The following is a 12,415-nucleotide window of genomic DNA, read 5'->3' as shown; positions in this document are numbered from 1 at the left end:
ACCACACTCCATTCTCCCTTGTCCTTATCTCCTGGCAACCACTAGTCTGTTTTCTGACTCATGGATTTGCCAAGTTCAGATATTTCACATGAAAAGAATCACAAAATATGTTACTTGTGTCTTAGCATACTGTTTTGAAGTCCATGCAAGTGGTGGCATGTGTCAGTACTTTGTTCCTTTTCGTGGTTGTGTAATATTCCATTGTGTGGCTATGCTGCCTTTTTTCCATTCATACGTTGATTGATGATGTGCATTTGCATTGTTTCCAAAATTTGCCTTGTGACTGATGCAGCTGTAAACGTTTGTGTACTGGTTTTTGTGTGGAGAAGTTTTTGTTTTGTTTTTTTTTTTCTCTTACATATATACCCAGGAGTGCGATCAGTCAGTGGTGTGGCAATTCTATGTTAAACTTTTTGAGGAACCACCAAACTATTTTCCATAGTTGCTGCACCACTTTGCATGCCCATCAGCAACTTACAAAGGTTGCTGTTTCTCTGCATCCTCACTAACTCCTGCTATTTTCCTATTTTGTGAGTAACCATCCTATTAGGTGTGAAGTGGTATTTCAGTGTGGTTTTAATTGCATTTCCAATAACAATTCCAGTATCTTGCGTATCCAGGATATCAGATCTTCACACGTGTTTGTCTGCCATTGTATAGCTTTTTGTAGAAATAGCTAAGTCCTTTGCCCATTTTTCAATTGGGTTGTTTGTCTTTGTATTGCTGAGTTACCAGAGTTCTGTATACACTCTGGATACAAAATTTCTATCAGGTATATTGTTTGCAGACATTTTACCCATTCTGTGTGCTGTCTTCTTTTTAACATCTTTTAATACACAAAAGTTTTTAATTTTGATGAAGTCAAATTTACTTCTTTTCTCTGCTTGCTTGTGTTTTGGAGTCAAATGTAGGACTCTGTGACCAAATATGAGGTCAGGAAGAGTAGCTTCCACGTGTTTTCTGACAGCTTTGCTCTTATGCTTAGATCATCGCCCCATTGTGAAGTGAAGTGGGGGATTTCCCACCTCATTACATACTCACAGGTATAATGTATATATGCATAGAGAATGACAGCAGATGCTTCATTGATTTTGAACTGTGGTTTGAAACTGTATGATTCCTTGGTTCAATGATGAGGTTTTAAGTTCAATTTATTTTGGTACTTAGTTTTAATTGATCATAGTTGAAAAATCTACCTCAAAATTATGCACAGATTCAAAAGGAATGGGTTATTTGCATTGTTAACTTTGTGAATTATGATACTCATTTTTAATTGTATCTGACAACAATGAAATATTTTTATTAAGATTTGCATAATGTATGTGTCAGTCGTTGAGGACATTATATATGTGCATTTTTTTAAGGAAAGCTCATTGAATGGTATCACACTTTTGTAGTTTTAGCAAATGGGTTCAAAAGTCAGGGAAACATTTTGAAGATTTGGAGATTCCATTTTTAATATTTTAATTGATAATTTTGTACTGAGAACCCTCTTGTTTCACAAAACTATATCTATGAATCAATTCTAAATTCCACTTTCAAATTGTCTATTCACACTCAAGGCCCTTATAAAAACATTTATTTCTCTCTTTTTTTTAAATTTGTAAACCTTCTTTGTTATGGAAGTTGTCAAACATATGAAGTAAAGGAAAATATTACAATGAACCCCTTGCACACATTAGCCAGGCTTTCTGCAGAACAAGATATCCTGGACTTTTCTTCTGATTCTTGCCAGTGACCTGGAATTGGCCATTTTTCTAAGGAGCCCTGATTCCTTTAACAGGAAATAGTTGTAGAAGTTATGTTAGGGGAAAGGATGTCCTGAGCAAACTCCATACAGGCTTTGTGGATGCCACCCCCACTCCATCAAGACACTGGGAACTACAAATCCCAGGATCCCCAAAGGGAGGTTGTGAGGACCTAAGGGCGGAGTTAAGCAGCCATTTTTCTCTGGCTTGTGACTATAACCAGCCATGTGAGCGGGTCTCGCTCTCTCGGCTCGTGCTCTTGGACAGATAGGTCTGGTGTCAGTGTCGGAGGGTCACTTGGGATTCCAGGTCGGCACAACAGGTAGGACATATTTAAGAATTTATCTCCCTCTTTTTTTCCCTGAGTTGTTCATTTCCTCATTTCCCCTTCCCTTGTAAATAAACCTTTGATTAACCTTTTGTGTGTGCCTGCAGTTTAAGTCTCCTTTAAGCACGCAGATGAGGACCCACAGTCAGGCAACCTGTTTTATATCTGGGTTGCCCTGTAACAGTTACACTCTTGCCTCTCGGTGTGTTCATTATTACTAGGCTGGTCACTGTTTCTAGACCTAGATGAATATACACTTTTTTTCGAAAAGTGCATAAAACTACAACGTTATTTATGTTGGCATTTCCAGCTCATCTTCAGTGCTAGGAATGGTTCCTCCAAGTCACTAATCTAGCAACTGCTGTGGCTTCCTGTCGTCCAGAATCCTGTGACTGAGTGACATCAGCATAGGTACTCCCTTGTCTTAGCTCACAGTGCACACACCAGGGTAATTAGGATACTAGCGTCATCACTGAATTATGGTGACTGACAGCAGTGTCCAGCTCCTGGTGTGTGTTATAGTTCAGTGTGTCCCCATGGGGATTTAGAGTCATGTACAGTGACTGCACACTTAGGTCACTGATTCCTCCTGTGTTTTTACCTTTACATGACTTTTAAATTTGTTTTGTAATTATGTTAAATGCTAAAATGAATCCAGCGTCAAAACTGTAAGACAAATTACATTCAAAGAATGTAATATATAGTGCTTGTCCCCACTATCTTCAATATTCTTTTCCCTCCTATAGAGAAACCCCTGTACCTAAATCCCCCATTATAAAAACATGTATGGAGAGGAACAGCGATGCCAATATAGAGAATACATGTACATCCTCCCTTTCTCAGGAATACAGCACACATTTTTTTCACCTTGATTTTCCCCTCTGCCTTACATGCTGTCTGTAGATCACTCCTTAGCAACACTCAGATATTTCTTCCATTAAAAAAATAGCACTCCTGACTTCCACTGTGTGGATATACCTTATTTTTCCCTTACAGGGGAACACTTAGTTTTCATTTTTTATTGTAGATATTGCAAATATTTATGAACATTATATTTTTATTACAACAAATAGAGTGTGTGCATACATGTGTTTATGGCTTTCGTAGCATTGATATAAGAGGCCTAAGAGCGGGGTTGTGCTATCAAAGGGGAGATGTATATTCTGCTATTTGCAGTCTGTGCCCGCCAGCAGTATGGAAGAGCGGCTCCCCTGCCATCTCACCAGCAGAGTAGCGGAAAGGGTTTGGGAGTTTTTTCCAGCCTTTATTTGGGGAAATGGTATTTCCAGCTAGTATTTTTGTCTTCTCCTGGAGAAAGTTAAACATCTTTTCATATGTTTAAGATTCGCTTGCGTTCCTGTATCAAAAAAAATCATTTTTTTTTGTGCTACAGGTAAAGTGAGTACGATTTTCAAATTTATTTTCTAGCCAGCATAGGATGGGCCTTGCCTCACAGGAAGACTGACAAAGTCAGACCAGTCACATTATTGTAAGGATTGCATGGAAACTAGCTTGAATGTTGCTAGCTCTTTGCCGCAAGATAGGTAACAACTTCTACATTAAAAAAAAAATTGCATGGTCCAGTTCTAGCCCATTGGATTCTATAATAGTTTAGTTTCCTATAAACATCTTTTTAAATTTTTTTGTTGTTTGGTTCATTAGTGATGGGGGTGACATCCTCAGAACTTTATGACCTCCTGGGTTCAACTTTGTTTTAATATGAGTGCGGCAGGGAATGAATCAATCTTATTTTTTTTCTTTGAAATTCTTTTAAATATTTCTATGGATGGATTTCTGTCATTATAGATTATTTAAACATAATCCTCCACAGAGCTTTGCTGTTACTTTAAAAAATGGCGCTTGGTATTGAGAGTTCTTCTTCCTTGACTACTCTTTCCTTTAATGTCTAACAGGAAGCGCAAAGTCGCATATTCTCGTACTTTGTTATTAAAAGAGAATGTAGCAGATACACAGGCTGAGGTGGAGACGAGCCTTGTCTTCATCCCAGGCCTTCTTCTTCAGTGATGGCCTGGTACCGCTCTCCCAAGACATGCACAACAAAGCAATAATTCAGTTTGTCATATATCATCATGTATGACATTGGCCTCTTTTTCTGTGACTAGAATCATAAATATTTCCCCCTAGTTTGTGAAAAGAGACTTCAGATGTTATTATACATTTTCTTTTTTTTTTATTTCATACAAATCTGGAGTATCTTGGATCCTTTCTCAACAGGTCTCGCTCCTCAATTATCACTTGCTTGGTGTACAGACGCCCTGCGTGTGTAACAGCTTCTCTCCTCGACGTGTGGCGCGCGTGGGGCAGCTGTGGGGAGGGCAGGGGTGCTCACCTCCCGCAATGCACCCACCATTGTCCCGGGTAACGCCTTCTCACAGGAACCACCTGAGTCACTCATGTGCTTTAGCTGTGTTAGTTAAGTTAACATGAGACAACTGATCCATAGCAGGTGATCTTGTGTGAAAGGGCCCCCCAGGGTCTGGGGTGGGGGCCTCACTGTCCCCTTGATGCCCTCTTTGCACTGAGAAGCCTGATGGGCTGGTCACCCACAGGACGGGAGCACCAGTGTCAGCCTTTGCCTGGTGAGGGCTGACCGCTCTGCACCCCACCGAGCCCTGTGTGAGCCTTCCAGAGAGCAGTGACCCCTCGGCACTGTCCTCCATGTACACGGGCTCAGATCCTGCCTGACACCTGCCCTCTGCAGTGTTGGGGCGGTCACGTGGCCTCATGTGCCCTGGGCTCTCCTGTAAAGTGGGGATTATACAACAGGACTAGGTCCATACGTTGCTATAGGGACACATTGAAATAAGGCCAGAGCTGGTGCCTGAGGAGAGTGGACAACACCAAGGCTGGTGTGTGTGATGGTTGTTATGGAAGCACATGTTCCCAGAGGCCACCGACAGTACACATATGTATGCACACGCGTGCACGTAGTGGACCGTGTACCTCAATGTGCTCTGACTGTGGGTCAGTGTTTCTCTGACACGCCCTGTCAGTCAGTCATGGAGCACGACTCACCGTCCATCTGTTTGGCCATCTTCTCTCCTTGGTTTGTTGACTTTGCATTGATTCATGGAACACAGAGCAAGCGACATAAAATAGTAATAAAACAAAAATAGAAAATCAAAGTTTTTCTGATTATAAATAGAAGCAGCAGACTATCAGGGACTAGAATTGATTGAATCCATATCATTCCATGTGACAGTCTCCCCACAGTGGGATTCATTGTGAGGTTGTGTCAGTGTCTATGAATCTTATAAATAAGATTTAATTGTATGTACAGAAACAAAACTGGCAGTTAATTCCAGAAAGGAACTAAGGCTGTGTGGAGAGGGAGCTTTGTGGGTGCTGGACGCCCTAGTTCTGACCTTGGGGATTTGCCTGAAGCTGTGACTGGGAAGATTTGTTGGTGCATAAGTGTTCACACGTGCCTGGGGCGTATTCCCACCTTGGCATTCTCCACGGGCTTCTCTGCTGTCCACATGCTAGAGCACGGGCTCCTGGCAGTGTGGGCACTGCTCACCACAGGGTGAGCAGGTGTCTCCGGGCACTCCGGAGAATGCGCTTCCACACTTGTGGCAAACACAGCCGTTTATCCCCTCCACATCCACACACACACTTCCCCAGCCACACAAAACTGTCCTGTCCCCCCAATCCTTTGTTCACTATCTCCAGAGTCTGGGAAATCTTGTAGTGGCATTTGAACAGAGTCATTATGAGAAAAAATCTGAGATCCATTTTCTGGAACTCTGCACGCTACATCAAAAACAGGCTGTAATAGAATTAGCAAACCACTTTTCAAACAACACTGATTCCACGGAAGCCACCAAGAGCGCGACAGAGTTTGTCATATTGCTAAGTGATCCGCATACCAAGAGTCTTGTTAGCGGTGTCCATGTAAACTCACCATCTCTGGATAAATGCCTGATGCCACTTGCTGTCAAAACGTATGTAACAAAATGTTCTTTTTCCCATAGTCTGCTCTTTCAAATCTCTTTTAGACTCATTCAGCAAAGCACCTTCAAAGCTCAACTGCAGGCATCCACATCCTCAGGACCTGGCTAATCTACCACCAGCCAACCTTTGTCACTGTCATCATTATTATGATGAATAATTAAAACTGCTCTAAATCACCCATCAAGCACGAACTCCTTCCTTAGTGTAGGCTTCTCATTTGAACACAATTTTCCTTGTGCCTTATAGGAGTGGAATGCCAAATCTTAGTTCCCAGTGAATCAAACACAATTACTGATGAGGGCTGCTACTGCGTCCTTGGTACAGTAGCGCCCCTTCCACCCCTAGTGCTGTCCCGCATACACCCACTGAATCCCCACAAAACTCTGTTGGAACGGACCCTGTTATTCTCCCCATTCCCAGGATGAACCACTTCCTCTATATGACTTTTCATATAATCTCAGTTTCCGTGTAGCTTAGCATGAGATTTCCTTTCTATGTTGTATGTTCACTCAGCAACTCCAGCCTACTAGGGCCCTCAGAGTCTTCGTCGGCAACATGCAGCATGAGGCAGAGAGTTCTGGACCTTTCAAGATACAGAAATATTCTTGATGCCTAGAGAATCCAGGAGGCATCTACTTAGGGTGTTTGACATAAAATTCAACAAAATGATGTTCTGACTTTTGCGCATTGCTCTCCCAAACACACAAAGAATCAAATAATTCCCAAAACCACATCAGAAATCAAGGAGCTATAAAAGGCTAGATCGCCAAAGAAGACACACAAATGAGCACAACACAAAGTGAAAGTCCACCCTGCCTCGTTCCTGAAGAATCGCTGATAGAAGGTGTGCAAGACAGTGTGATGGACACACATTCAGAGCCGGTCTGGCTAGTAATTCATGTATTTCTGAAAAGCAATTTAGCAATCCATATACTGAGATGAAACATTAACAAACTGCCTGGAAGCCCATCCACGCACACACAGATAGTCTCTCCACGGCTGGCTGTCTGTCTGCATGCAATGCACAGCTCGTTCTCTTCCTCGCTCCTCGATCTTGAGTACCTGTCAGTCCCACGAGGCAGCAACAGTAGATTACAGCAGCTGACAAGCCTGCAGTCAAAGCGATTAAATCAAATTAAATCAGACTTCCTAATTTTGAGGTGACGCCAAACATTTTTTTTGTTTGTTTTATTGGGGAGCTTGGGGAGTGGTTTGGCAACTTTGATGGTTTTCCTTTGACACGGAGGGTGAGTCCATGATGTCGGAACCAGGGCCTGACTTCTCTAGGAAAAACACTGAAATCTCAGGACCTCGGTCAGGTCACGGTCCAGCGTGGGGCGGCTGGGGACTGCGCCCCACAGTGGCATTCCAGGCCCCAGACTTGGACTTATGCCACCTCCTGGCTCGGTCATTCTCAGCATCCTTGAGCCGCTGCTGCTTTTAACCCAGGGCAGCGGGCAGAGGGGGAGGTGACATCAGCCTGGAGAATTCTTAGAGGTCAGGCCTGGAAGTGGTGCCGGTCACATCCTCCCATGTCCCTAGTCCCAGAACCCAGCCGCCTGCCCCCCCGCCCCAAGCACACAGTGGAGGTGGGGTGCCCGGCAGGAAAGGCCAACAGTGCCGGGAGCACAGCCGGTCTGTGCGGCTGGTGAAGAGGACGGAAAACGGAAAATTTATTGACCGGCTGTTCAGCTTCCCTCTCCAGCTCGCGGCAGACACGGCTCTCCATCAAGCAGCTTCATTATAAGGAGTGACTGGTACATGACAAGGACCAGAGTAAGAGCTGTAGGGCGGAATTGATGGGGCGCAGGGGCCCGTTCTATTAGACCAGCAGGGTCTGCACCACTGTCGGCGGGGCCTTGGAGACACTGCCTTCCAGAACCCACCACTGAAGGACACGGCTTCCCTGATTGTTGCCTCACGTGTGCCTCATGAATCCCAACTCAAGTGCCTCAGACATGTCTGCAGAAGCTCCCAGCAGCGCTGCTGCCGTCCTCTTGGGAGGAGCCCGTGTCCAAACGTCCACGTCAGCTCAGCCCTGATCCTTGCTTTGCTCGGGAGTTAATTTCCCAAAATGCCTTTTCTCTTTTTCTCCCATGTCCTAAGGGTTAAAAATAAAATAACGTTCTAGAAATTAGGTACAACTACTCCCAGCAGCCCGCAGAGAAAGCAAAAATAATTTCTTCCACCCACTTCTGCCCTGAACTCTACAGAAGAACATTCTATCTGAGTCTATAAGGGCAAAAGTAAACTGTTTCTCAAGTATAAATGTATTGCTTGCCCAGAGTTCTAGAAAGACGCCTATATATGCTAAAGATAGCTACAGAGTTATTCAAAGCAGCTGTCTGAAAACTTCTCTTTGTCAAGGCACAGCTGTCCACTCCCTCTCCCTGGTCTCTGCAGCGGTCGGCAGGTCCTGGAGTCAGTGCTGGGCGCTCCAGGCTGGAGAGTGCTCCCGAGGCCGGAGGATGGCCACCCTCATCACTCGCATAGGAACTGACTTTTTAACTGGCGTGGTGTGTTCTGAAATTCACGAGTCACATCCCGCATCCACAGCTGAGCTGAGACACTATTGTTGGGGCTGCATAGCCACCAGCACCAGGCAGCCTCCAGCCAGGTGAAGGCCAGGAGAGGCCAGGGCGCCAGGCCCGCTGTAGCTCCCCACTGCAGCCCCCTCTTCCCTCCCAGAAGGTGTCCTCCACGCTCGTGACCTCTCAGCATCCCCACCAGTGTGCACACCTCTGTCTGTACTCTGCAGTCACCTGTCGCTTAAACACAGCCTGTGGTTGTGTGAATGTCACAGAGAGTGACCACACACTTAGGAGGCACAGCCTGTGCACATGGGGGGCTCGGTGCTGCCCACGGGGCCAGCGCTGTGAACTGCCCTCAGCAACACATGACCAGAGGCAGTAGCTGGCTGTTCACCTCCAAGTTGGTGCCTGGAAGCCTTTGCCACACACAGTTCCCTTGCCAGAAACATCTAGAATTCCAGCTGTATCCCAGTCAGAAAACTCTGGCTACAAGTGCAGGTCACCCAGTGCCCAGCATCCACGCACCCCGGTTATGCACGTTCTCCATGCAGGTCCCGGCTGCACGTCTGTCTTCCCCACCCTGGTGTGAAAATAGTGTCTTAGCCTGTTCGTCGGGTGCGCTCCGCGCTCACCCTCAGAAGCACAAAGTCAAGTTAGACTGTGACAGTGGAGAGTTGCTGGGCTAAGATCAGCCTCATTACACCCTGACGGGTCACATCTCCTCTGTACCACAGACTTGAAGGCCCAGCTCATCCGCACGGTGACGATCCGCCTCCGTGCGTCGGTGATCAGGAGCCTGTCTCCAGCTCTGCGTGCTGTTTGTGGCTGATTCTGCCTCAGCCTGTCCCTCGGGCTAGGTGAGAGCACTTGGCTGCTGACACCCCCCACCCAGAGGGCCTGGGAGAGCTCGGAGGGGCGCAGGTTACAGGGGTGCTGGGTGAGACCCCTGAGGTCCCACCAGCATCTCAGGCAATGAAAGTGTGTTGTGTCTTCCTGAGCTTCAGATTTCTGCAGCTTGTTCCAACTTGATTCCAATGAAAGCAGGGCCTTCGGTGGCCTCTGGGTCAAGAGGTTGTAATTTATTTGAGACAGAAACAGTCTTCGAGCTTATGCTCACGTTTCCTGACACAGACAGGTGGCTTTTAACTGTGCTCCTGCAGTTTCTGCTCCTTCACGGCCCTCCCCTCATCACCCAAGGGTTACCTAGCGGCACCTGCTAGGGCTGTGTCCAGCACTGTGTTATTTTGGCCACTTAACACACACACACACACTCACACACACTCTCACACACTTACACACACGCAGTGCCAGTGATAAAATTTTATTCTTCCTTGCAGTGCGATGTCTTGTGTTAATGAGGCTTCATGCACAGAAATTGCTGTGAGCTGGTGACCTCCAACTATTTTTGAAATAATTAATAATGTGCTTAGAGGGGTTGATTTACATATTCATGAGAGGCTGTATCATCTGGTTCCTAAGCAGGACAGTGAAACCATTTAATGTCTTAAATGCATACCAATTTAGCAAGGGGAGGAGTGGTTTACTATTCTAATGTCAAGATGGAAATAAATATATAAAATATTTGAAGCAAGAAATTATGTTCTGTGTTTCCAGTAAGACCTGAATGCCTTCCAGGTCATCTTATATGTGCTGTTACTGATTCCACTTAGGAGTTTGGAAAAATTAATATTTGTTATACCCTCTGCTTCTCAAGTCTTCACTAGAAATCATCTATCTTGGAATTAAATATTTATAGAGGGAAATATTGTACAAAAAGCCATGGAAATACTGAAGCAGAGGACCAAGATCGTTGTTCAGCAGGCAGCACCATTTTGCCTGGGTTTCTCTGAGCCTCTATTTTTCCTCCTCTCCCCTCCTGCTTCCAGAAGCAACTTTCTCCTGACTCAGGTGGTGACACTGTTGTGGTTGGCCTGGAAATGGCCACCTCTCTCCTCACTTGTGGGCAGGACAGAGACATTTGGGCTGACCAGCTGCCAGGGGCCTGGAGAGAAAGTCTAGCTAAAACCCAGGGTGCAGAGGAGAGTTTGACCAGAGGCCTGGTGGGCTCTGTCTGCAAGGGGTTCCATGGCATGAAGGGGGCTTGGCACCAATGCCGACCCAAGGCCTGCCCTGGACTGCCCGCCACTGGGCTGATATTCTCCTCACACACGAAGATGAGTCTGAACTCAGAGAATTGAGTAAGAGTGAGACGTGGGTAGAAAAGGCCGGCAGAGGCCTGGCACCGAGCTCTGGGGGTGGCAGCTTCCTCGTCCCGCCAATTACACCCTCCAGTGTCAGAATTTATTCCAGATACGCCCTGTTCAAGCCAGAAACCTGAAGCTGCAATTTAGGTTTAATGAATGTTTTATGGCTAAAAGTTGAAAATATAATTTTCTTTTTGACATTCTCCATATTAGCATATTAGCAAAAATAATGGCAATAATTCCCGTGAATTAGGAATTAACATTTGAACAAGCATCCAGTTACATAAATGTAACCCTGTAAAATAATTTTAAAGTGATAATGATAAGATTTCTTGTTAAAATTCATAAACTAGATTTATTCTATAAAATTGAATTCCCCCAAGACTTTATTTTATAAAGGAAATATATGTAGGACTATAAATAGTTGCTGAACGAGTCAGCTGTTGGTTATTATTTCTCTTCTCTTACGGACACCGTGAATAGGCTACTTGAAGGAGGGGTTTAGTAAAGCGTTTAAGTCCTTTCTTGAAATTTTTGTATTCTGAATGGACCATCGATGAGTAATGAGTAAATTTCCCACAAGTGCTTTTGGACTATAATCAAGTACAAAATTGAACTAATGTGTGATCTGAAATTTGAATCACTTTATTCTAATATGAGCACTGAGAGGTGCACTAGAAGAAGGAGTCTTCTGCTTGGTGCCCAAAGAAAATTTTACAGCCCTTATTTCTAGTTACCTCTTGCCTCATCCTTTAAATCTCTGTGTGTTTATACAGAAAATAGCAGCAGCATTTCTATTAAATCTGTATTGGGATTCGTATTGGATTTGGTTTTTACCCATAAGGCTTCCCAACCAAAATTTTGGGGAGCTCTGATCTGAACCAGTGGAGTTGGAACTTCTGGGTTGCTCCCCATGGAAAGAAACACACTCAGAACAGTGCTGGAAACACGTGCACTGTACATACTCGTGGATCCAAGAGACTCACAATCTGCCCCGCCTTGCCATTGAGATGCACTGTGACAGCGTCAGTGTTAGTCTCGCTCAGGTGCACCTCAGCAGGTGGAAATCAGCTCCATGACAAGGACCTTCGAGGTGGCCTTGGGGCCCCTCCTTAGGGATCAGTCATTTCAAGGACCAGAAATGCCCTGAAGCCCCACCCACATTCACACTTGCCTATATGATTTACAGCCCTAATTCTCGTCATCCTCTTACAAAAATGGTAAACTTCATGAAATTGACCAGATTTGAACAAAGTAGAAAAACAAAGTCATCCATTCCCCATGCATTCTTCCGAACAGGTCACTTTTGAAAATTTAATAAAATCGGTCATTTTTTGACAGAAGATTTACTGAACAGAAAGTCCATTTCATGTCCAGGAATGCCATCACCGAAGAACGAGCTGACATGGAGGCTTGGGGATATAGTCTCGGGATGGGGGAGCTCTTGCCCCCACACACATGGCAGTGGGGTGTCTGCTCCTTTGGAGCCATCCTGAGAGGACCCGCACCCCCAAACCAGACAGCATCATCCTTTAGTACATAGACTTTGGATCGATACACCTTCCGTATTTCCATAGTTTAGCGGTGACTCCTACTGGTGTTTGCTTCCCATCGCGCTGTAATCTAAAA

At 45.1% G+C, this 12,415-nt stretch overlaps 1 protein-coding gene across 4 annotated transcripts in view; it reads left to right on the top strand.

The window, feature by feature from the left end:
• The window catches only part of PRKN (parkin RBR E3 ubiquitin protein ligase), a 1,086,879-nt gene that overhangs the window by 782,482 nt on the left and 291,982 nt on the right, over positions 1–12,415 (top strand). The gene's annotated exons all lie outside the window — the stretch shown is intronic.

The sequence above is a fragment of the Talpa occidentalis genome, unplaced genomic scaffold (assembly GCF_014898055.3).
Source record: "Talpa occidentalis isolate TD23 unplaced genomic scaffold, MPIMG_talOcc4v2.1 talOcc4.2, whole genome shotgun sequence".
Taxonomy (NCBI): Eukaryota; Metazoa; Chordata; class Mammalia; order Eulipotyphla; family Talpidae; genus Talpa; species Talpa occidentalis.
The sequence above is the reverse complement of the archived record's forward strand: the minus strand, read 5'-3'. Positions and strand labels throughout refer to the sequence as shown.